General features: G+C 41.4%; 1 long non-coding RNA gene and 1 pseudogene across 2 annotated transcripts; one reads left to right on the plus strand and one right to left on the minus strand.

The window, feature by feature from the left end:
* Positions 1-63: 63 nt before the first annotated feature.
* On the minus strand, positions 64-13516 carry LOC123863271 (uncharacterized). 2 transcript variants are annotated; one of them, XR_010407848.1, is made up of 3 exons: positions 13174-13516; positions 10264-10358; positions 64-8875 (listed from the first exon to the last, which is right to left on the minus strand). It is a non-coding gene; the product is annotated as an uncharacterized LOC123863271 (long non-coding RNA). The 2 variants fall into 2 exon arrangements; XR_010407847.1 differs by having other exon boundaries at positions 64-10358.
* Positions 13517-23294: 9778 nt separating this feature from the next.
* Positions 23295-24000, plus strand: LOC123834475 (thioredoxin-like; annotated as a pseudogene).
* The last annotated feature ends 339 nt before the right edge of the window (positions 24001-24339 follow it).

A 24339-nucleotide genomic window follows, 5' to 3' on the forward strand; every position in this document is an offset into this window, starting at 1 on the left:
AAATTACAGTTTGTACTTTGCAAAAGAAAAAAGGCCATAACAAATTATTTTAAATCAACTAAGTGACTAAAAGAGGTTTATTTGGTTACAGTGCGTAACTGACAAAATGTTGAGAAGAGTTGCTAATACAAGTATACACTAAATATGCCAACAGTTACAATTAACTATTTATTTGTAAATGATATAGTCAATTATGGAAAAAAAAACTGCAGAGAAATCCAAACCTGAACAATTCTGTAAATCAAATCATTAGCTTTTCTCTAACAAAGTGGGGGGGGGGTGCTAGTTCTTGGATGAATTTTACTATAACATTAATGTAACTTTCTATTTTACAAAATAGTTCTATTTCACATAAACCTCACACTGACCTTGTAAAGTATTAGCCCCATCTTGTGGGGCTTTGAGAGGAAAAGTGGATTCTTTGACCCCCATGACATGATTATGTGGCCAAGCTATTAAACTTGAGCCTAGATTTGGGACTTAATTTCAAATATGAAATTTTTTTATTAAGCCTTTGTATCTTGTAGGGAAAAGGGAGGGGTTATCTCTCAGACATCATTTACCATGCTAATTGGTAAAAATATTTCATTTCTAAAAAACACTCATTGTTATAGCCTTATAATTACCCCTTAAGATTCAGATAAAAGTGCTAACTTCAAACTAAAGTTGTCTGAATAGAAAACTGTAAAACGAAGGAAAAAACATGCCAATTTGTAAATCTGTTTAAAACTGTTGCCGGACCATCTTGATGTAACTGGAGGGTCCTTCTAATTTTTAACTATGAAGATATTCTAGGAATTTATTTCAGAATGTGTTTAGTCCATATTTCTTTCAGTTGAGTTATGAAAAGTGCTTCTGAACAGTAACAATGAACACACCATAACTTTGAATCAAAAACGACGCAAATACGTTTTCCACTAAAGATCCAAACAAAGATGTGGGCTTGAAGATTCGCGTAAAAGTGTCTGCATTCAGAATGCTGCTGATAAATCTTTCGAATGACCTTACTCTCTTAAAAACTGATGGCAGAACATCTCGGTGACCAGATTATGATTAACAAAAATAATAAAGCCTGAAGTCTTAAGTTTATCCAGCAGGGTGACTGATTCTTCTTTGTCATCCTCCCAGGTCAGCAATTTGTTCCAGTGAATGCTAGTAACAGGCATCATACCCTGTTAATGCTAACATGTAGGAGTCAGTCGGAGGTAAAAACCCCTATCACGATTAGCATTAACAGCATACAGCCTACAGCAAGCCTCCAGCATTCAGAGGATGAGGCATAAAGAATTTAAACCACAGATTTCCCCTTCCTGGTCTGCGCCACCTGCAAGAGAGAGAGAGATGGTTGTGTGTGCACATGTAATCATAAAGCTGGAGTGAGGGAATATAAATCTGAAAGCAAAAACAGTCTTTACTTTCCTCCTAAGGGAGAGCATGAGCTCATTAAATCCCAGGAAGTGATTTGTTGAAAAGGGTAGAGAAACTGGCGATTAAAAGACATTTTTACCTTTAAGTGTATCTGAGGGCTATTTTTATTTTTATTTATTTTTTTTTTAAAGATTTTGTTTATTTATTTGAGAGAGAGAATGAGACAGAGAGCATGAGAGAGGGGAGGGTCAGAGGGAGAAGCAGACCCCCCACTGAGCAGGGAGCCCGATGCGGGACTCGATCCCGGGACTCCAGGATCATGACCTGAGCTGAAGGCAGCCGCTTAACCGACTGAGCCACCCAGGCGCCCTCTGAGGGCTATTTTTAAATTTATATTTTAAATTCTGAATTATTTATGTATATGTATCGTCTTCTTTTAAAACAAAACCAAAACAAGTCTTCAAAGTTGCCACATGCTAAAATGTAAAGAGGCGATCTTGAGTTCTGACAGTACTATCTTTTTTGATTTACGTTTTACCTGGGAACTAGATCATTTAAGTAAAAGGCCAAAATAATTCAAAATAGTGTTTTATGATTTGTGAAAATTAAACCTGAATTCACCTGGTTTATAAAGGTCAAATTTGGGCTAGATTTTTTATTCTGTAGTATACAGTTGAGTCTTTACCTTTATTTATTTTTCAAGAGGTATGGTACACACAATGGGGGTCTCTCCTATAAATGAATCCACCATTAAATGGCCCCATCTGCTCTTTAGAGATTCCTGTGGGGAAAGCACCACCCAGTGGCTTTGGTTTTGATCTACATAAAGGAAGTATGACTTAAAAAGTGATGTTTCTCAAACTTCTTGTCTTCAGCAAGGAGTGGATTAAGAAAAAAGAAAAAGATGAATTTGCTACTTCCTGTTACAGTCTGATTTTAGTCTCTCAGATAAAATGACATTTCTCCCACAAGCTTCTGGTTTCAGTGTTACTATATAGCAGAACCTAGAAGTTAAGAGTACCATTCAAGTATGTGGTCTCCTCAGTACAAGAGGGGAATCACCTTCTCTTTTATTTAATCATGAAACCAGCTAGATGTAAAACTGTGATTAAGTTCAAAAGAAGTTATAAACTTAAAAATTCCCCAATGAACGTATTTTGACAGGGCAGAATACCGTGGTTTGGAAATTTCCAAACCAAGGAAATATATCATTCTTACTGATAGTAATTTTTTTCTTACCTTTGCTGTTTTTGAGATGAATTAACTTAAAGATGAAGAGCTTTGAATTAAATGATGTCAGTTGAGGATTTTAATACCTTTTACAGATTTTTCACTCAATAAAGACTGTAAAAATAACTTTTTCCCCCTAGCCACAGTGCCTTAAATATAGTAAATACTCCATATATATTAATATCTTTATGCTGGTTCCTCCCCAACCAATATAATTCAACCCTTTTTTAAAGAGCTATGTCTAATTCATATTGAAAGTAAATTATTTGCCTACTATTCTACCCATACATTTTTCTCCTGTTCTTTAAAGATGACATCTGAATACAAGTATTAAAAAAATACATTTAGTATAGTAATTGGATTTTTTTGTCTTTCATCTTTTTTCACAAATTGCCTGATTGGAGTGCTCAGAAGAGTGACAAATGTTTTTTACAATGTGCTATATACTAAACATTCTAAACAGCTTTTGTTTTATTAGCTCAAACTCTGAAGGTATGCTGAAATGAAAAGCATCATGCAGATCCTCTTTTGATCTCAGTGCTCAAGGAGAAACTGTGGTACCATGTATTTGGATAAACTTCTCAGGCATGATGAATTCCTAAAAGTGCAGAGAATGAGCAGTTTGTCTGACTCTACTACACAATCTTAAATCTCATTAAAAACATAATGAGAGAGGAAAAAAACCCCAATAAACAGAAGGAAGGAGAAAATATCCTAGAATAGCTTTTTAAGAAGTACATTCAGTAGACTTGTAGACATTAGATTGGCCAGAAGGCCCATTAGTGTTGAAGTTGAGCTCACTTTCAGTGTTTTTAACTAGGCTTGTCAACCAAGTTAACCAACAACAGAATTGCTATACGTCTGAGCAGAAACTAGTGATCACAGACAACAAAGGCTGGGCTAAGAGCCAAGACACTGGGCAGAAGATGCTGTCATGAAGCAGTGAGGGATGAATACAGCCACCCCACTGGTAGGGTGGCAAGGGACGAATTGGACACAATTCTAGACCCAGCAATCAACAGTCAATAGCTGCTAAGCATTTGATAAGAACGTGACGAGCATAATTTGCAATGTTTGGCAATACAAGAGAAATTTCTCTGGACCACACAATATAAATTAGAACAGGAGTCTTGACGAGAGTGGTTCTGAAGACCTGCTTCAAAGCCCTCACTCCACAATACTTTTAGGCTCACATCCACTGTCAAGATAAGCTTTACCTATTGCACAATTCTTTTCAGTAGCTGAAGATAGGTTCCAGGTTAGTACTTCAAAGTAATCAAGCATCAAAACCACCCCTTCTCACCTTGGATAAAAATCTGCCAAGATGAAGCCCTAGATATATACTAGATAAATAAGACTACCAGGTACCTTTCATCATATGGCAGGACTACTTTTCCTCTGGTAGTAAGAACTGAAAGGAGCATTCTGGGAAAATTTTCCTCAAATTAAGCTTTTCTAAAGAATGACTTTTTTTTTTTTCTTAAAGTAAGCTCTGCACCCAACGTGGGGCTCAAAGTCACAATGCCAAGATCAAGAGTTGCATGCTCTACCAACTGAGCCAGCCAAGTACCCCAATCCTTTAATTCTTACCTTACTGATTTGCCAGGAAAGATGATATCAGCTATATATCCAGAACAGAATATGTCCTAAGTTTGTCACTAAGGATCACATTTCATAATGAATCATAAGTTATATCCTTCCACAATTTTATATGTCTCTGTATTTTCCCATTTTTCTTATTCCTAGCATCAACTACTTAATATTTGCATACCAAAAGAACTGCATGCCATAACATTTTCTTTTCTTTTCTTTTTTTTAAAATTTATTTATTCATGAGAGAGAGAGAGAGAGAGAGAGAGAAAAGCCGGCTCCCAAGGAGCAGGGAGCCCGATGTGGGACTCGATCCCAGGACCCTGGGATCATGACCTGAGCCGAAGGCAGACGCTTAACCATCTGAGCCACCCAGGTGCCCAACATTTTCTTTTAAAAAAGTCACAGTGGTTGAATCTCATAACTAAGCCATCATGAGTTTTTTCATCCTGAAACGTGCAAATACTTGGAAACTATTAATTTGTTGTTACGAAGTGAATGTACATGAATTTCTGCTGAAAGGCACGATCCTGTATTGATGTAGCAGTACAAATTCTCATCCAAAGCCATTTTAATGCGTGAAATGTAATTATGCTTTTGAAAATTAAAATGGTTAAATTCAGATAATTTCTTTTAAGTATTCCCTACATTTATTTAATTTTCTTATATACCAGTCAAAACCATAATCATTAAAATGGAATTCAATGTTGATCCCTATTTGGATCCAATCACTCAAAGCGACTAGTGACTGATTGCCTAAGGAAGCATTATCTGGTGTTCCCAACGGAAGTTACTCTGATTCCCTATATTCTGAAGTTGCTGTTTTGGCTCAGGTCATGAAAGTAAGCAGTGAAGATTAAGGCAGGTATGTGAAGATCAAGATCCTGAGAAAATCTGGACCTGTCATGGTTAATCTTTGGAATGACAATTTTCTTTTCTTTTTTTTTTTTTTTTGGAATGACAATTTTCTTGATTACTATTTTGACCTAAGGTCAAAAGATGAAGGTGGCTGCAGATATGATTTCTCAAAGACCTGCCCCTCTAAAAATTCTACATCTGCTAGTGCTTCCCTAACCTTCCACTTAGTCTGAATTTCTCACAACTAGAATCATCTTCTTTCGGTGGGAGAAGCAAGGTGGCAGGTAAGGTTTAGGTGAGCTGTTGTTGAAATGGAAAGAAGTCATCTGGAGAGGGAGGAAAAGGTTGAGTTGAAGCCCCTCCCACTGGCACTTTGACTTTGACTTAGTAGGTTAGTTAGCTACCCATCTTTGGAAGCAGAGATAAAGGAGTGAGGAGAGAGGACTCAAGGTGGGAAAGTTTTAATGGGGATAAAGAATGATTTAGAGGAGAGATGAGAATATACTCCAAATATTTCAAGAGCTCATCCTTTCCATGTCCAGCCTAGAACAGTCAGATGATTTAAAATAGTATCACCTGAGTTTTAGTTCAGTCCTCTGTGTCTGAACTTCCTACATGGTCTAAAATCTCCTAAAAAGTGTATTCTCTCAGTAATTCTTCATAAAGACCTTTAGTATTGTGACAAAAAGAAATATTCAAGTGACTGGTTTTCTAAACTGTTTATTTGTGTGAATTTTTTTATCACATGTTTTCTGTAGAATATGATTATTCTGTGTCACATCTCAGTAGCTCATTTTTAAGATTTATTTGAGATAGAGCGAGAGAGAGAGAGAGAGAGAGCGCACCAGCAGGGGGAAGGGCAGAGGGAGAGGGAGAAGCAGGCTCCCTGCTGAGGGAGCCCAACTTGGGGCTCTATCCCAGGACTCTGGGATCATGACCCAAGCTGAAGGCAGACGCTTAACGATTGAGCCACCCAGGTGCCCTGTCAGTAACTGATTTTAAAGTTAAGTCAACTTCTGTGCTGTCAGGAAATGGGGCAAAGAATATTATGTTTCTCTTGAATTCACCCGAGTTCCAACAGTAAAAAGGGGTTGATTGAGATGGTAAGTAACTGGGATCATGTCTTCAAAAGCACACAAATGCATCTTCTGAAAGTAAAATGGATTGTTCTGTCAGTCACCCATATCCTGACCTCTTGGTGAATGGTAAGATTACTTTTTATATCATTAACTTTTTTCTTATATTTAAGAAAAATTCCCTGTATAGGCCATTGCTGGGGAAAAAATGATCAACTCTCTGTCATCTACTTTCACAAAAATCTAACATCCTTTGATAGTTCTAATTAGGAATTCTTTAATGAAAATACCGACTATTTCTAAATTAAGAGCTCCTGTTGAAAAGACTGGTTTGCACATGAGACAGCTTTAATACAACATACCCTTCCGTATTTTGAAATACAGAAAATGAATATTTTTAAAGATATATGCCAGTAATGATAATAACACATAAAACTAAGTGTGACATACTTCTGAACTGTCTCAGAAGAAAGCCAATGTGGAATTCACAGGATCACTATGGAAACATCATATTGAGCGGCTGCTTAACTGTGAATGTACAAATGAGAAAGAATCTGGACCATAGAGGCTTATTCTGCTTTTCCCACTTTTAAAACCAGGAAGTTTTTACTGAAACCACTTGTGGATCTTATGTACAAGCTAAGCGGCCTTCCCAATAGATTTATTGCAGACAGTGATTAACACCTTCACTTTTCAGATAAGAATGTGGGAAGAAACAGGTTAGAAGTATTTGCCCCCAGAGCCAGAAGGAGGGCTAGAGCCAGCCTGAGTCCAGCCCCCCATCCTGAACCAGCGTGTCACGGAGTGGGGGGGCCTTCCTCAACACCCCAACCTCACACCAGCTCAGCTGCCGGCCCCAAACTTGGGGAAAATGTTATCAAACAAACATGAATAAAAACAAGAGCAGGAAGGAGAGAGCTCAGGGGGGAGATGCACTCTTTTGCTCTAAATCATGGCCATTCACTCTTCTTTCATAAGTTCTCAGGTTTTCCACATGCCTAACGACTTAAACTTTTTAATATTATATTTCCATAAGAGAATTGTAATCATAATTTTCTTTTTTTTGGTTTATAATTTATTTTCAATATCCTTCCCACGCCCCCATCCCCAACTCCCCGAGGGAAAAAGGAAACATGATGGCAGTTATCAACTCTGGAGTGCTCTGTCATCCTTTGAAGAGTTACCTTTTCTAGAGACCACCTCCTCCTCCTCCACTTGAGTTCACAGTGTTTATTCTCAACATGGAATTTCAGCACAATGCCTCCTTTTGAACTCACTATGGCTAACCTGTTTGTCCATTACATGTGCTGGGGCCCTTATGTCTGGCATCCTAGGAAAAGTCCTCTTTTCTATTTCTACAAGCCACAGTTTCCATTTCTTTATTTCTACACACCATCATGGCCCCAAACAAGGACGAATTTGTGTACTGGGAACTATGTCAGACAAACTGAGCAAGTTCTGGGAACAAAGGTTTGGTTTTGCCTGCTTAAAGGTTTTCTTACGATGTATGGGAATACCCTGTTAACAAGGCAAACACTCTACCGTTTATTACTTACATCTCCACGGCGTTCTACTCCGTGTCTTAAACATGCCAAATGAGGGTCGTGTTTGGTGCTGTAATGTTCTATGTACACTCAGGCACTGTCTACCTCCTGAAATTGCTCCTCAGATATGGACTTGCTCACCTTGCCTTATTTCTGTCTCTCACAGACAGTAAACTCCTGGAGGCGGGGCTCTCTTCAGCTCTTGGTGTGACCCCCTCGCTCTGCCTCCCCCAGGTCCTGGCTCTGACTTCGGTCACAGCTGCCTTGACACCATGCTGTGATTTTCTCTGGTCTCTTCCCTGGGGCTGAGGTGTATGTGAAGGCAGAGACTGGGTCCCACCTCAGTGCCTCCTACACGACTGACACTCGGTAAATGCTGTGAGTAAACCCTTGAGGTACTTCCAAGGCATTTCTGTCTACACAACTGGCTTGGCTCTGGCACTGGAGCAGTCAGGGGCATTGAACTAATATGCAGATTTTTGGAGAATTAGTGTCATAGAAGCTTATAAATGTGGAAATACATCAATGAGGTCTGGTGCTATTCCACATTAGTAATGGACTGCTTACATTTAGGGGATTCCAGGCTTGGATCTCATTCCACTAAGTATGATCATTGTAGGATAAAGCTGGAGAATACTACCAGAAATAGTCATCTGAAGTTATGGGTAAAAATTAGGTTGTTGTTTTTTAAAACCACCCTTGGATGTCATAATATGTGTTTTCATTTCATCGTGGAGGAGTGTGCTCTTATTCTTAGGTGCTATGTGTCCAAGCATTTAGAGGTTAGATGTCAGAGGTGATACAGACATCGACCTAGAGAGGAAGACAGATGGATAGGGACAGAGAGAAAGAAGGCAGATGTGACAAATGCTGTGAGTCTAAGTGGAAGGTCTCGGAGTGTTCCTGCTCTGTTGTTTTCAACCTGCCTGGGTTCCATTCTTGACCCCAGCAGTGTTCCTAGCTGTGTGACATTTGGCAATTTAACTAAACTCTCTAAGTCTTAGTTGCTTCTTTAAAATTGAAGACAGTGCTAGAACTTACTCAGAAGGTCGCTGTGAAGATGAAATGACACGATGAAGGTGAAACACTGAGGGTGGGTGCTAGGCTCATAATCAAGGCTCAGTGGATGTTAGCCGCGGTACTCGCGGCATCAGTCATGAATCCCTGCGGAGGACCTGAAGGTACCTGTCCAGCTACCACCTGTTGCACCTGTCATTTGAAAAGTCCAAGATACATTTACAACTGTGTGACTGAACCATTCCGTAAATTAGAGGTTATCAACAAACACAAGTCAAGTGAAAATAATTCTTTGGTGTCCTAATCTCCGAATCATAAAGGTACATCAAAATGTTTCCTTAGGAATTTTCTGAAGTGTCTTATTAGTTTTTCTTTGGGTTAAGGAGGAAAAAAAACATGTGTTATGAAACTCTTAAAAACTCATTACGACCAAACAAGTGTTTACCTTGTCCAGAACTTCTAGAGACCATTTTGTACCTATACCCTTTACTTTCTCAAATCATCTTTGTATCTCACTTTCCAAATTGGTTTCTTGAAATATGCAAGATCACCCATGCATACAAACTAATTGCAAACACTTATATGGGTCTCTGGGCCAGACAGGAGTTTGACTTCTTATTCCTCAGAATGGCCTTGGGAATGAGTTTTATCATCTTCCCCACTGATCCCTGGTGGCCCTGAGGCTCAGGCAGGGGCAGTCGTTTGCCCCAGGTTGGAGAGTGGGTAGGCGGGGGCCCTGCTAGAAGACAAACTCGAGCAGTCTGGCTCCAGCGTCCACGCTCTGAATCACTCTGCTGGCCCGATGGTGGTGCGCAACATAAAGGAACACTGCATCTGGTCAGGACAGCCAGGGACTTCCACTGGGTATAGAACATTCTCATTATGGAGAATTACACAAATGTCATCATCGTATGTCATTTTGCCTTACCCAAACACCAGCCCCACAATTTCATTAAATCAGCTGTTTGATATTCTTCACTGATCTTTCTGCCTTTGCCTTAACTCCCATCTGCCCACATGTGGATGTTGTTTTTCAGAACTGGGTACTGAAATGGTACCAAATTGGCACAGTCTGCCTTAAACCATACCACTTGACTGATGTGAAGTCTCTTTTTCTGGCTAGTATGTCATTGTGTGTAGGGGTGGGAACTATGCTCTTTGGTTCATGGTTCTTCCATATTGCTGAGAGTCGTGTGAGTGAGGATGCTGAACTGCTCAGACGTGCGACGTGTTACTTTGAGGATAAGTGTGCTTTTGGCCCTGACTATTGCAAACCCCAAAACAAGACTGATGGACAGGGCTTCGGTGTTTCATGGTGGGTGAGAATTACACAGCAGTCATCAAATTAAAAGTGTTGTTTTCCTTAAGAGACTGAGATAAAGGTAATACATTTAAGGAAGATGGAGTCAGCGCAAAGGTGGGATAAAGAGAGGCTTTTAAAATTTTAACATTTCTCCTCAAAAAAGGGTTTCACAATTTTCATACTCTGTCCAATTTCAGCCAATTTGTGATAGCTTTGAAGTCAGTAAGATCAGTGAAAGACAGCCATACATTCTCCAGTCAATGATCCTGGTACTTACTTACTCTGACTCTCTTTGGACAGAGAGGATATGAATTCACTGAGTCCAGCTGTGCCTTAGAAGATCTATGAAAGTGAAGTGAGGTGGTAGTCATGCTGGAATCATAGAATTTCTTCATCAGTTTAAGGGACTTTAGAAATGACTCAGGCCCCGCCACCCATTTTAGAGATGAGAAGAATGAGGCACAGAAATTTGCACAGAGGTGGGACGAGAATCCTACCATCGTTCTCAGGCTGATGCCCTTCCCATAATACCAGGCTTTTGCGCTGTGGGTTGCAGGCCTACCACCAAAGTAGTAAAGCTATTAAAATCAATAGCTTCAGCTATGATTCACAGCCGGTGACTCATAAAAATGTAGAGACGCCAACTAGTCAAGGACAGAGGTGTTCTGTCTAGGTGCGAGGTAGAGTCTCCACACACCACTCCCCATCATTCAAACTATTTACTTCTACTAGGCTTAGAATAGGGATTATGAAAGTCTACCCCAAGAGAGGTCATGGCTGAGATTCAAGGAAGCCTGGAGCCCACTAACATGAATGCAAAATTGTGTGTGAGGATGGGTGTATTTTTTCTTCTTAAAATTTCTGAGCAAACAGGTCATGATCCTGGAGTCCCGGGATCGAGTCCCGCATCGGGCTCCCTGCTCGGCAGGGAGTCTGCTTCTCCCTCTGACCTTCCCCCCTCTCATGCTCTCTTCTCTATCTCATTGTCTCTCAAATGAATAAATAAAATCTTTAAAAAAAAAATTTCTGAGCAAAGCATACACAGCTTCCATTAGATTTAAGGTAGGAAAAAAGGGACTTAAGAACTAATACTCTAAAAACCTCCTTGATATTGAATGGCAGATCTTAGTCATGACATAAAATAGCTGATAAAAAAAAAAAAAAACTTTTCAAAAGTTGAAACCTAGGGGGCTTTTTGGGAGTGGATTTTTTGATTCACAGAAGACTAATTTGATGAGCTACGAAGAAAGATGAAGGTTATTAATTTTCCGTGTTGGCCACTGGAAAGTAAAGAATGACAAAATTCACAGCACATCCTAACTAGTTTAAGTATTTATGTCACTGCAGTTGACATGCCAATTTGTAGAGCGATGTACTGTTAGCCCTTTCCTCCGAATTTTAAGATTCGTGAGGGCAGGGCTGTCCTTGTTTGGTCCCTGCTGACTCCTCTCCAGCGTCCAGCCCCAACTCTGGCACAGACAGAACGTTATGATGGCCTTCCCGTGAAGGGAATGTGGCACTTAGGATTCTGATTTTTTAAAGGCCACTAAGTTATACTTTTTACATATCATTAGTCAGGTAAAAAACAGAGTAGAATGCCACGGTTCTGCCTTGAAACGGGTCTCGGCCAGCGCTCATGTTTCTCTTTCTTGATTTGTGTGGTTAGGAAGCTCTGTCCTGTGGTCAAGGTGAGCTGACCGGCCGTGTGGGGGAACCCAGTTATAATAGGCCATTACGGAGTAGCCCATGCAGCAGAAGTAATTACTGAACGCACTTGGGTCCTCTGACGAAATCACGGAGGCAGCAAAGTCTGATGGAAATGAGCCTGAACTGACAGTTTAATGTCCCGAGTCTTCCCCCACCTCCCAACATCCCACATCTCACATCTGCGCCTGAAGGCAGGCTTTACACTAAGAACCTAATGACCTTACCAGAGAAAACACAAATTCTGTGAGCCACAAGTCCTCATGGGCAAAATGGGCATAACACCACCTACCCTGCCAATTTCCTATCATCATGACCATCAAATCAGACAATGCTCAGGAAACTGCCTTGTCAATTTTTTTAGCGTATATTCCTGTTCACACAGATAAGCAATTAAATATACATACCCATTGAAAAGATCAGTTCTAGGGTTATTAAAAGTTTGGCTGCCCTAGTTCATTTAGATTATACATTATGTTAAAGCCATATAAAAGAGGCACTACTTCTTTAGGGGGATAAATGGACATAATGAGTGACTTGGGCTTTGAAATATCTACATAACATTATGTAAAAAGTCTATCTCCACTTAACCTCATCTATTTGACACAAAATATAAATTAAATTATGACCATCATTAGATACTGTTGGCCTCTTCAAATCATAGGGGAATCCTAGATCTGCTGTGTGGTATTGGAGAAGTAACTTCACCTCTCTGGGCCTCAAGTTCCCTCCTTTTTAAGGACAGGATTCTCATTTATATCTTTGTCAGCCGTCAGCTTCAGTAATTCTAGCTTCAATTTGATTCATATTCACCCTAATATGCCTGCTTATGATGATATAAAAATCAAAAGACCTGGCCCACCCTTGGGAACTGTAAAATGTGGATAGATGCCCACAGGGGTTTTGGGAGGATAAAGAAAGCTAGCCAATGTGCTCTGCCAAGAAACTGCACCCTGGCACTAAGGGGGCAAATAAATCCCAAAGTTCATTGAAGGTTCTGCTCTGGCCTCACGTCCATTAAACGACCTTGGTATCTGGTAAGTTAGGATTCTCACTTTTGGAAAACTAAGGTCTATTAGTAGCTGCTTTTCAAAAGAAAAGGAAAAGGATACGTGTTTTGAAGGCAGTCCCTTTGGCTCTACCCTCGTCCCACAAGTGTGTTTCGCACACACTCGGCCACCCCACTAGCTGAGCTCGTCCAGGGCCAGGTCCCGGGAGCTCCTCCGCGCGCGAGGGGAACTTGGCGCAGACGCCGCGTGCGGGTCCTCCCAGCCTACGGTCCCCGCGCCCCCGCGCCCTCGCGCCCGCGCTCCCCGGGCTCCCACCCCGAGGGCCTCTCCTCCGCGGCCCCGGCCAGCGGACTGAGCCCCCGGACGGGCCCCCAGCGGCCACGTGCGCGCCGCCCCCGCCCCTGAGGCCGTGGGACCCGCGGGCCGCCGGCGGCCGGGCTCCGTGCGGAAGGGCGGGGGCAGGGTCGGCGTACCTGGTGGCCCGGGCGGCCTCCGCTGTCCCCGCGCTCGCGTCTGCTCCGGTCCCGAGGCTGCAGGCGGCCCGACGTGGCCGGCCGCGCACAGGAAGCCCGCGCCAGCGAACGTGCGACCCTTTTATAACCCACTTGTGACTCATAACCGACCGGCCGCCTGTTCTGCAAAACCCCCCGCCTCGGCCCCCTCCTGCCTGTTCTTGGAACCTACAGCTTGAAAACTTTTTTCTTTTTAAAGGAAAAGTCGAAAAAGCCCAGCGCCCCGAGGATTGGTGTTTTCCCCTTTCCCTTTCTCGTGGGTCATTCTCTCTGTGTGCTTTTTTCGCTCGACACCCGCCGCGTACTTTCCTGCCCCCGCGCTGCCAGGCTCGGACTCCAACCTTTGTTCTTAATGAAAAGGAAACGCATTCAAATGAGCGCTCAGTCAGCCGGAGGGGAAGTTGCTACTCTTTGCAACTGGGTGGCAGGGGTGTCTTTACAAAATCCTTGCACAGGAGAAAGAAGAGGGAGCCGCAGAGCAGTAAGTGGGAGACTTTTTTTCTCCCCCACGGAATCCACGGAGGCAAGAGGGTCCCTAACAGAGGAAGAAATGGTCAAGTGACGCCTCCTTGGGACGCCTCCCCTCTTTACCCTTTAAGAGTCAAGAGTTTGGTTTGGGAGGTGTACGTGGGGTTTGAGTACAGTCGTATTGCCCACGTTTGTCCTTGGGGATGCTGGGATACAGGGCTCGAATCATCTTTCCTTTTGACCTCAGCAGCATTCTGTCCCTGCCCCCTTCCCACCTCCAGGACATTTTCCTGGAGCATACAAGACTTCAGTGTTTTAAAGTGTTGACTTCATCGTCTTCCTCTTGACCTCTCCCGTCCTACCGAAAGGGGGGCATTTTCCTGGAGCAGATCATTTGACACACTGGACTGAAAAGGATAAAATAGATCTAAGGCACGTATATACTGCAAGACTGGTTGAGTAACTCATTCTTGAGCCTTGGTGTAATAAACTATCAGACCTTGAGGAAGAAGAAAGAAATGTGAAGGAGAGGCAGGAGGTGGTCTGGTGTGGATTTAGCCTCATCACCCTGTGATTCATGCCTTTTCCTAGATAAGACAGGATCACTGCTGGATCCCAGAGCAACTTTTTTATAGTTGGGTCTCCATCTCCAGGGCAGAAGACACCTTAGAAGAGTTTGTATTAAGCGGATGTCAGAAAATCGTTTCTGGAACCTCTGAATACAAGTCAGAGCGCGTAGTCCTTAACTTACAGAATGCCGGGGTTGGTTAGGATGTGGGAGCCTTTAAAAATTCTCTATTCTTGGGGCACCTGGGTGGCTCAGTCAGTTAAGCATCTGCCTTGGGCTCAGGTCACGGTCCCAGGGTCCTGGGATCAACCAGGCATCAGGCTCCCTGCTCAGTGGGAAGCCTGCTTCTCCCTCTCCCTCTGCCTTCCCCCCTCATGCTCTCTCTCTCATGCTCTCCCTCTCTCTCAAATAATTAAATAAAATCTTTAAAAAAATTCTCTATTCTTAAGGTTTATGTGGCCATAATGATAACAAGGAACATTTATAAAGCATTTATAAATTTACCATGTGCCAGGCCGTGGTCTGAAACTCTTTACGTGAAGGACACTGAGGCACAGAGAGATCAGACACTTTGCTTTAAGTCCTAGTAAGTAGCCGAGATGAGATTCAGAGCCAGCTCTTCCCCATGTGTACCGCTCCATTGTACTGCCTCCCTGCCTTCTAGCTCCACCATGCGCGTCTCTGGGATCTGGAGCAGAATGGTGCAGTTGGCCGTGGGGAAAGGAACCGTGGTCCTTACCAGGGTGGGTCATACCCCTCTGCTGGTTATAGACACCAGCAAAGCCTTTCCAAATTTCCCTTTGCTCATATTAGGTCCTAGTTTGGGACACCCAGTAATGGTGGACAGATAAATGGTTTTTGGGAGTCAAACCAGTTTGCATCTCATTGTAGTTCTGGCTGTGGGACCTGGGGTTAAGTTTCCTGTGTTTCAGTTTTCTCATGTGTAAAATGAGGAGAATAGTATTTTCCATTGGGGATTGCTATGGAGTGCCTTGGGTGTCTTCCCTCTCCCCCGCCCCCCCCCGCCCCCCAGCCATTCATTCATATGTTGTAGCCCTAACCTGTAATGTGACTGTATTAGGAAATAGGGCCTATGAGGAGGTGACCAGGGTTAAATGAGGTCCGAAGTGTGGGGCTTTCATCCTTATAAGAAGAGGAAGAGACCCAGAGTCCTGTCCACATTTGCACAAAAAGATCATGTGAGTACACAGTGGGAGAGGGGCCTCCTACAAGCCAGGAAGAGAGTTCTCACCAGAATCCTGCTTGACCTGGATCTTGGCCTTGCCAGCCTCCAGAACTGTGAGAAAATCAATGTTTGTTGTTTAAGTCGCCCATCTATGGTATTTTGTTATGGCAGCTAATAAAATGATGGATTTACAAAGTGCTTGCTCCAAGGAAAAGCTTAAGAAAATAAAGGTCATTTGCTGGCACGTGTGTTGTCCCATGGATGTTGTTATGGGTTGAATTGTGTCCCCCAAAATTTCAATATTGAAGACCTAACCCCGAGTACCTTAGATTGTGACCTTATTTGGGAATAGGGTCATTGCAGATGTAATTAATTAAGGTGCAGTCTGAAGGTGGGCTCCTAATCCAATAACACTGGTGTCCTTATAAAAAAAAGTGCTGTGTGTAGAGAATGAGACACACATAGAGGGAAGATGATATGAAGAGACACAAGGGCAGAGGACTGGACCAGATCCCTCCCTCACAAGGCTCAGAAGGAACCCACCCTGCCAACACCTGGATCTCCAACTTCCCCGTGAAAAGATACATTTCTTTGCAATAAGCATCTGTTGTTTAAGACACCCAGTTTGTGTTACTTTGTTAGAGTAGCCCTAGCAAACGAGTCCAGGTGTTGTTGCTGGTTTGGTTGGTGTCCTTAGCCCTCCTCAGGACTCCTCAGGTCCACCAGAGGCTGAACAGATCAATCCAGTGACCTCCCAGAGAAGAGGGCACTTGTTGATATAACTCATTGTAGATAACAATGAATAGATTGTAGCAGCAGACACAATTACATACTAATGAAGTCTTGCTAAAAGCACCGTAAGTTCATGAGATTCTGCAGAAAACTCACTAATCACAGGGAATGGTTAGGAACCAGTCTACAGTGTCTCTCCTTAAAAAATTAATCATGGAGAAAAAAATATCTCCTAGCGGCTGAGTGCTGAACTCATCTTGAAGAATGTAAGAGGGACATTTCTCAGAGTGGATAATACTTTTTAGAGGGTGGGTGAAGAAATAGACCCACATTTCAGGCTTGTCCAGCTTATTTAATGTAGCACAAGGTTTCAGTTCATTCTTCACTCTGTTGGACAATAAAATGGAGATAATGCATGACTCTGTGAACTTGTGGATGCTCTCTCCCTGGGGATGAAGTGGGTTGAATTGGCTTCCTCTAGACCCCATTAGTGGCGCAACCGTAATTAATGCCCAGGGCTAAAAATGTTGCCTTCATAAGTTGTTCAGACTTAATAAATAGTGTTTGTGTTTATTTTTCAGACACAAAGCATCAGAAGTTTTTTTTCTATTATAATTTAATTTTTATTCCTGTCACTGTTTGTAACATCTTGGAAGCTCAAATCTGAACTCTTCTGTTTTTCTCAGCCACATCTCCTCTGTAAATGGGTTACTGGTTGAGAGTGTTATGCGACACTCTCAAATACTGCGGTGCCTTTCCCTTCAGAGGATAAAGGAATGGCCTTTTTTTAAAAATATTTTTCTGTCAAAGAGATGGAGTTTATGAATTACAGAGAATTAACCTTTCAACTTTATCTTTCCCATTTACCCCTTCCCAAAGCACAGGGGGTGAAGTCAAATCCTTGAATAGGACATTAGTGTTTATTGCAATGAGTTTCTGGCTCTGATTAGCTGTGCCCTAATTGTTTAATCATTTGTATGCACCAATTGTCTCATGAGGGTCCTTTGTTTGCATATATGCTGTCTTTTGTAGATAACTTCTTTCATAATCTTAATGTTTAAACTTTTTTGGAGTGAAGATCTTTTGCTCCAGGCTCATGTCTTCTTCTTCTTTTATGTTTTGGGAAGCCAGGTTGTCATAGTCTGTTGGAAATATTTTCTATAACGAGGGAAGAGTTAGGGTCTCGGGACTGAACTGGGATTCTGAAAATATTTTGGTTCATGAACAATGTTGGCAGGGATCATTCTGCTTCCCTGTCTACCAGCATCACATATAAAGAAAATTCCTCTGACCACCCCCATCACTCACTTCATCCGTATCTGACCTCAGCCTCATTCTTATCGGCCCTGGCCTCGCTCAGCGTTCTTAACTTCAGTTGGTGAATTGATGAGTCACTCTTAGTAAATCACTCTCCACTGTCTTTTTTTTTTTTTTTTTTATCCCCCTTCCTCCCTGAAATGTCTAGGGAGTCTTCGAGTACCAGCACTGTCTGTTCTTGTGTTATGTTTCTTCTGGAAGACCCTGGTGCATAAACAGGCACCTGGAACCAGCTGTAAAGTCAGTACTACTCTGATGTTGTTCCCTGTTTTAGTCAGCTCTGGCTGCCATAACAAAGTACCAGAGAGTGGGGGGCTTAATCATAGACATTTATTGCTCACAGTTCCGGAAGCTTGGAAGTACAGATCAAGGTGTCAGCCAATGTAATTCCTGGTGAGGACTCTCTTCCCGGCTTAAAGCGGCCACCTTCTTGCCCTGTGCTCACATAGCCTTTTCTGAGAGCGTGCATATGGAGAGATCTCTCTTTCTCTTTTTATAAGGCCTCTAATCTTGTTGGATTAGGATCCCACTCTTCTGACCTCATTTAACCTTAATTTCCTCCTAAAAACCTCATCTCCAAATAGAATCACATTGGCGGCAAGTTAGGGCTTCAACATATGAATTTGGGGAGGACACAGTTTAGTCCATAGCACTCATTGGCTATGATAATATATTTGGTTTTCTCTTCGCATTTTTTAAAAGATTTTATTTATTCATGAGAGACAGATTGAGAGAGAGTGAGAGGTAGAGAGAAAGAGAGAGAGAGAGAGGCAGAGGCAGAAGCAGGGGGAGAAGCAAGCTCCCCTCTCTGATCCCAGGACCCAGGATCACGACCTGAGCCAAAGGCAGACGCTTAACCGACTGAGCCACCCAGGCAACCCTCTCTTTTGTATTTTTATATAAATAAAATAATCTCAGTTGTCTCTTTACAGAGATTTGTTTCTAACATTAAAATTATATTTAAAATATTATTTAAATATTCCCAGTGGCTCTTTTGCATACTCTTCTGCATCTCCATGCCTGATTTTTTTTTTAAGATTTATTTATTTATTTGAGAGAGAGAGAGACAGAGACAGAGAGAGATGAGGGAGGGCCAGAGGGAGAGAGAATCTCAAGCAGACTCCATGATGAGCATGGAGCTGGATCTCACAACCCTGAGATCAAGACCTAAGTTGAAACCAAGAGTCAGATGCTTAACCTACTGTGGCACTCAGGTGCCCCTCCATGCCTGTTTTAAGAACAATTGAATATAATTTAATAAGGATTTCAGTGCTGGCTTTAGGAAATGGGAAAAAGTGGATCCAAGGAAGTAGCATTTACAAATTATCCTAATCGAGAGATGATATAAAAGAATTCAAGAAGTTCTACCCCCATTGGGTCAGTGTGTAGAAAACAGAAGATCCAATATCATATGGAGAAAAGGTGTATATAGATTACTAATCTCTAAACAACTTTGGCATCTTGGGAGGAATAAATTGTGTGCAAACACTAATATCTTTCAGGAAGTTAAATATCCTGGGACCGTGCACCTACTGAGAAAGTGTCCAAGGATGAACAAGAGAATCCAGACAAGTTGCATATTCTTTTTTTTTTTTTCTTTTGTTTTAGGACTTCATTTTTTAAAGAGCAGATTTAGGGTCATAGCAAAATTGAGAGGAAGGTACAGAGATTTCACATATATTCTGTGTCTCTACACATGCATGGCCTCCTCCATTATCAACATTCCCCACTAGAGTGGTACATTTGTTATAATTGATACACTTACACTGATACATCTTGGTCATCCAAAACCTATACGTTATCTTAAGAGTTCACTCTTGGGTATACGTTCTGTATAATGACGTGTATCTGCCATTATAGTATCATTCAGAGTATTTTTATGGCCCTAAAACTCCTCTGTGTTCTGCCTGTTTATCCCTGCCCCACCAATGCAACTCCTGACACCACCGGAGTGGTGTATTGTATTATCTCCATAGTTTTGGCTTTTCCATGTAATTGTCATATAGTTGGAATCATAGCCTTTTTAGATGGGCTTTGTTCACTTAGTAATATGCAGTTAAGATTCCCCAGTGTCTTTTAATAGCTTGATAGCTCAACTGGGGAATAATATTCTATTATCTGTATATACTACAGTATATCCATTTGGCTACCGAAGGATATCTTGGTTGTTTCCAAGTTTTTGGCAATTATGACTAAAGTTGCTGTAAACATCTGTGTGCAGGTTTTTGTGTGGACATAAATTTTCATCTCCTTTGGGTTAATATCACGGAGCATGATTTCTGGATTGTATGGTAAGAGTATGCTTAGTTTTATAAAAAACTGCCAAACTGCCTTCCGAAGTGGCTGTACATTTTGCATTTCCACCAGCAATGAGTGAGAATATGCTCTGCTGCACATCCTCACCAGCATTTGGTGTTGTCAATATTCTGGATTTCGGCCATTCTAATGGGTGTGTAGTGGTATTGCATTGTTGTTTTAATTTGCCTTTACCTTATGACATATGATGTGAAGCATCTTTTCATATGCTTACTTGTCATCTGTATATCTTCTTGGGCAAGGTGTTTGTTAAGGTCTGTGGCCCATTTTTAAATCAGGTTGTTTATTTTCTTATTGTTGATTTTTAATAGTTCTTTGTATATTGTGAATCACAGTCTCCATCAGATATGTCTTTTGCAAATATTTTCTCCTAATCTGTGACTTGTCTTCCCATTCTCTTGATATTGTCTTTTACAGAGCAGAAGTTTTTCTTTTTTTTTTTTTTTTTAAGATTTTATTTATTTATTCATGAGAGACACAGAGAGAGAGGCAGAGGGAGAAGCAGGCTCCCAAGGAGCAGGGAGCCCGATGCGGGGCTCGATCCCAGGACGCTGGGATCATGACCTGAGCCGAAGGCAGACGCTTAACCATCTGAGCCACCCAGGCGCCCAGAAGTTTTTCATTTTAATACAGTTCAGCTTATCAGTGATTTCTTTCATGGATTATGCCTTTGGTGTCATATCTAAAAAGTCATTTGCCATACTCAAGATCGTCCAGGTTTTTTCCTATGTTATCTTCTAGGAGTTTTATAGGTTTGCATTTTACATTTAGGTCTGTGATCCATTTTGAGTTAATTTTTGTGCATATTGCATATTCTAAAATTTAAAAACCTGTTACTCAACAGGCAGATTTAGCTCTAGAAATAGCTACCTGTGTAACTAATTAGGAAGCTTTTGGAGGCATAGGAAGCCCAGTACCATAAGGGTAAGATCATTTTTGTCTCATCCCAGTGAGAGAAGCTGCAAGTGTCCCTTCTTGCTGCAGTTGGTTGCCCATTCAGTTTTACTGCTCCTCCTGTCTCCCTAGGTTGTGTGAATATGAGTTCTGGAAGCATTGTGGGTTTTTCTGTCCTTGTTCTTCTTCTCTTCTTCATTGCAGCATTACTATCTTCTATGATAAAATTTTGCTTGAATTTTCTGAGTGTTAAGTGCTTTCATTTGCTCTCATGAAAATTATCTAACAGAACAGAGTCCAACATTGTGGTTGGCCATGATTGATCCCTTTAAACAGTAGGATGCAGTTGGTTTCCATGGATCAAAGAGCTTACTAGCCCTAAACCTGCTGGATTAGTGTTCACTGGGGAAAATCCATGGACAAAGGCAGGAGCTGATGTGAAAATTTCTTGTTGCCATTCCCACTCTGAGGCAGTACGCAGCAACCTGATGGGTCAAGATGATAGCTTCTGGGAGAGTGACCTTGATCCTTGGGCTGGAAGGCTTTAAGCATGATGATTAAGGAAGCACTTGCCATTTTGCTGTGGTCAGGGCCGGGGTCCCAACCTTATGAAGCTGTACAATATAACAAGCTAGTGACAAAATTCACCACTTTTCCCTTCGTGGTTGGGGAAGCATAAACCTCTTTCCTGGCATGTTCTGAGTGGTTTGGTAGGCAGAATAATGACTATTTCAAAAACATTCTTGTTCCAATTCCTGGGACCCATGAATATGTTATGTTACATGGCGAGTGAGAATTTAAGTTGTTGATGGAATTTAGTTTGCTAATCAGTTGATCTTAAAATAGAGAGATTATACTGGGTTCTTCAGGTGGGCCCAATGTGATCATAAGGATCATATACATGTGGAAGGGGGAAGCAAAAAAGTTAATATCAGAGTAATGCAGTATGAAGAAGGCACAACTGGCCATTGTTGGTTTTGACTGAGCCAAGGAATATGGGCAGCTTCTAGAAGCTTTCTAGAAAAGGCAAGAAAACAAATTTTCCACTAGAGCCTCCAAAAGGAACACAGCTCTGCCGACCCATTTTAGAATTCCAACTTCCAAAATTGTAAAATAATAAATCTATCTGTTTTAAGCCATTAAGTTTGTGGGAATTTCTTACAGCAGCAAGGGAAGCTAATACAGGTGGAGTTACTGAGGTTTAAACTTCATGCTTGACCAGTATTGATCACCTTTAGAAGCTGGGTGGAGCCAGTTGTCACAGAACTTTGCAGAGGTCGACTCCCTCCCCCTGCTGGTGACCATTCTTGGACAAAGCAAGACTTACCATGAGCTCTTACCTCTCACTAATATTTCTACTTCAAATGTAGAAGTACACACACAGTGTTACCTAACTTTGATGTTACACCTGCATCTCTTCTTTCTCATGTGAAATATCGTGGCTCCCAACAGCATCAACATTGCTACCTTTGCTTTATCCCAACACACTCACACACACACCCTAGAATGTATAAAACCATATTATTGGTGGTACTATTACTACTGAAAACAGCTTCATACTTTATAATTTTTTTCAGTTCTCTTTGTCCCACAAAGAATATAGCCCACATGAGATGTGTAATCTAACTCTCTTGTCTTAAAGTCACTTGAAATAATTTCTCTCTGTTTGCCACTAACTTAATATACAATTAAGTTAATTTGTTTAATTTACTATCAATTTTTAGGTATTGCTTTTTTAGTTTGAGTTGTTTTCATTTTATCTATTTTCATAACTCATTTGCATGGTTTCAAACTCAAATTTCTAAAACAAGGTATATTTAGAAAAGACTAGCTTCTTTCTTTTCCTTAAAAAATATTTTTATAATTTATCCTTCAATTTTGAATCTATGTGACTATGTATCTCATCTTCCTTTTCTTAGACAAATGTCAGTGTGCTGTCTACACTTTTCTTCATCTTGTTTTTCTTAATTTACAATATATCTTGGGTATCACACCGTAACAGAAGATAGAGATAGTCCTTGTTACAGATGCATGGTTGTCTTAGTTCAAGTTTCTATAACAAAATACCATAGACTGGGTGAGTAAATGACAGAAATTAATTTCTCCAGAGTTCTGGAGGCTGGAAGTTCAAGATCAAGGTTGTCGGCAGATCCAGTATTTGATGGCAATGTTCTCCTTGTGTCCTCACATGGCAGAGAGAGGAAGCAAGCTCTTTCCTGTCTCTTCCTATGAGGGCTCTAATTTTATCATAAGGGTTCTACCCTCATGACCTACTTAACTCCTAAAAGCCCCATCTCCAAATACAATCACATTGGAGATTAGGGTTTCAACATGAAATTTGGAGGGACACAAGCTTTCAGTCCATAGCAGTAGTCTTCCATTGCAGTCCCCATATAGATGGACATTTGAGTGGTTTTCAATGTTTTACAATTATACATGATGATATAAGGAATACTCTTGTGTTATGTCATTTGGTATTTTTACCAATTTTACTAGTCAGAATTCCACCAGAGAAACAGAATCAGTAGGATATGTATTGCAAGGAACTGGCTTGAGAGATTGTTGAAGTTTGCTAGGTAAGTCTGAAATCTGCAGGGCAGGCTGGCAGGAAGGACAGACTAGAAATATTAGGCACAAGCAATTCCACAAGTGGAATTTCTTATCCTTCAAGGAAGCCTCTGCTCCCAAGGACTTCCAACTGGAAGAATTGCGTCCCCTCAAATTACCTAGGATAAACTTCCTTACTTAACTTAAACTGATTATGGTTCAGGAGGCGGGGCCTGGCTGGGGCGCCCCAACATGCATGCCCCTCCCCGCCAGTTGCTATAAAAGGAAGTTGCCTGTGAGCTCTTCCATCTCCATTCCGCCTTTCGAAGCCACATTCATGGTTGCTCGTCAGACCCCAGCCGCCAAAATGGTGGAGCAGATGGAGAACAAGTGTGCTTTTCAGGAAGTTGAACAGTTGAACAGTACAGAAGATAAACTTAGAGCAGTTAACTTCTCAGCCATGTGGTGTGGGCCTTGCAAAATGATCAAGCCTTTCTCTCGTTGCCTCTCTGAGGAGCATTCCAACATGGTGTTCCTTGAAGTCCACATGGATGATGGTCAGGGTGTTGCTACAGGATGTGAAGTCAATTCATGCCAAACTTCCAGTTTTAAAAAAGGGACAAAAGGTGGGTGAGTTTTCTGGAGCTAATAAGGGAAAACTTGAAGCCAGGATGAATGAGTTAATCTAATTATGTTTTCTGATAACATAACCAGCCATCGGCTCTTTAACACTTGTGATGTTTTTTCATTTACAAAAGGAAAGATCAAGTATGAAGACTGTATACCCACCTGCCATCTGATTATAAGTGACAATAAAATATTAGTTCTCTCCTTTAAAAAAAAGTAAGTGGATTATGGATTTTAATCACATCTACAAAATACTTTCACTGTAACACCTAGATTAGTGTTTGCGTGAACAACTGGGGACTGTTGTCTAGCCAAGTTGACGCATAAAACTGACAATCATGCCAGTGTGTCTTTTGGATAGATTTCTAAATGTGGAATTGCTGGGTCAAAGGATATATGCATATACAATTTTTCTAGATTGTCAAATTCCTTTCCAGAAGGATTGTACCATTTTACATTCTAGCTACCAATG

Source organism: Mirounga angustirostris, unplaced genomic scaffold, assembly GCF_029215605.1.
Source record: "Mirounga angustirostris isolate CCGP_5_RB_7025 unplaced genomic scaffold, mMirAng1.0.hap1 SCAF_1, whole genome shotgun sequence".
In the NCBI taxonomy this organism is placed as follows: domain Eukaryota; kingdom Metazoa; phylum Chordata; class Mammalia; order Carnivora; family Phocidae; genus Mirounga; species Mirounga angustirostris.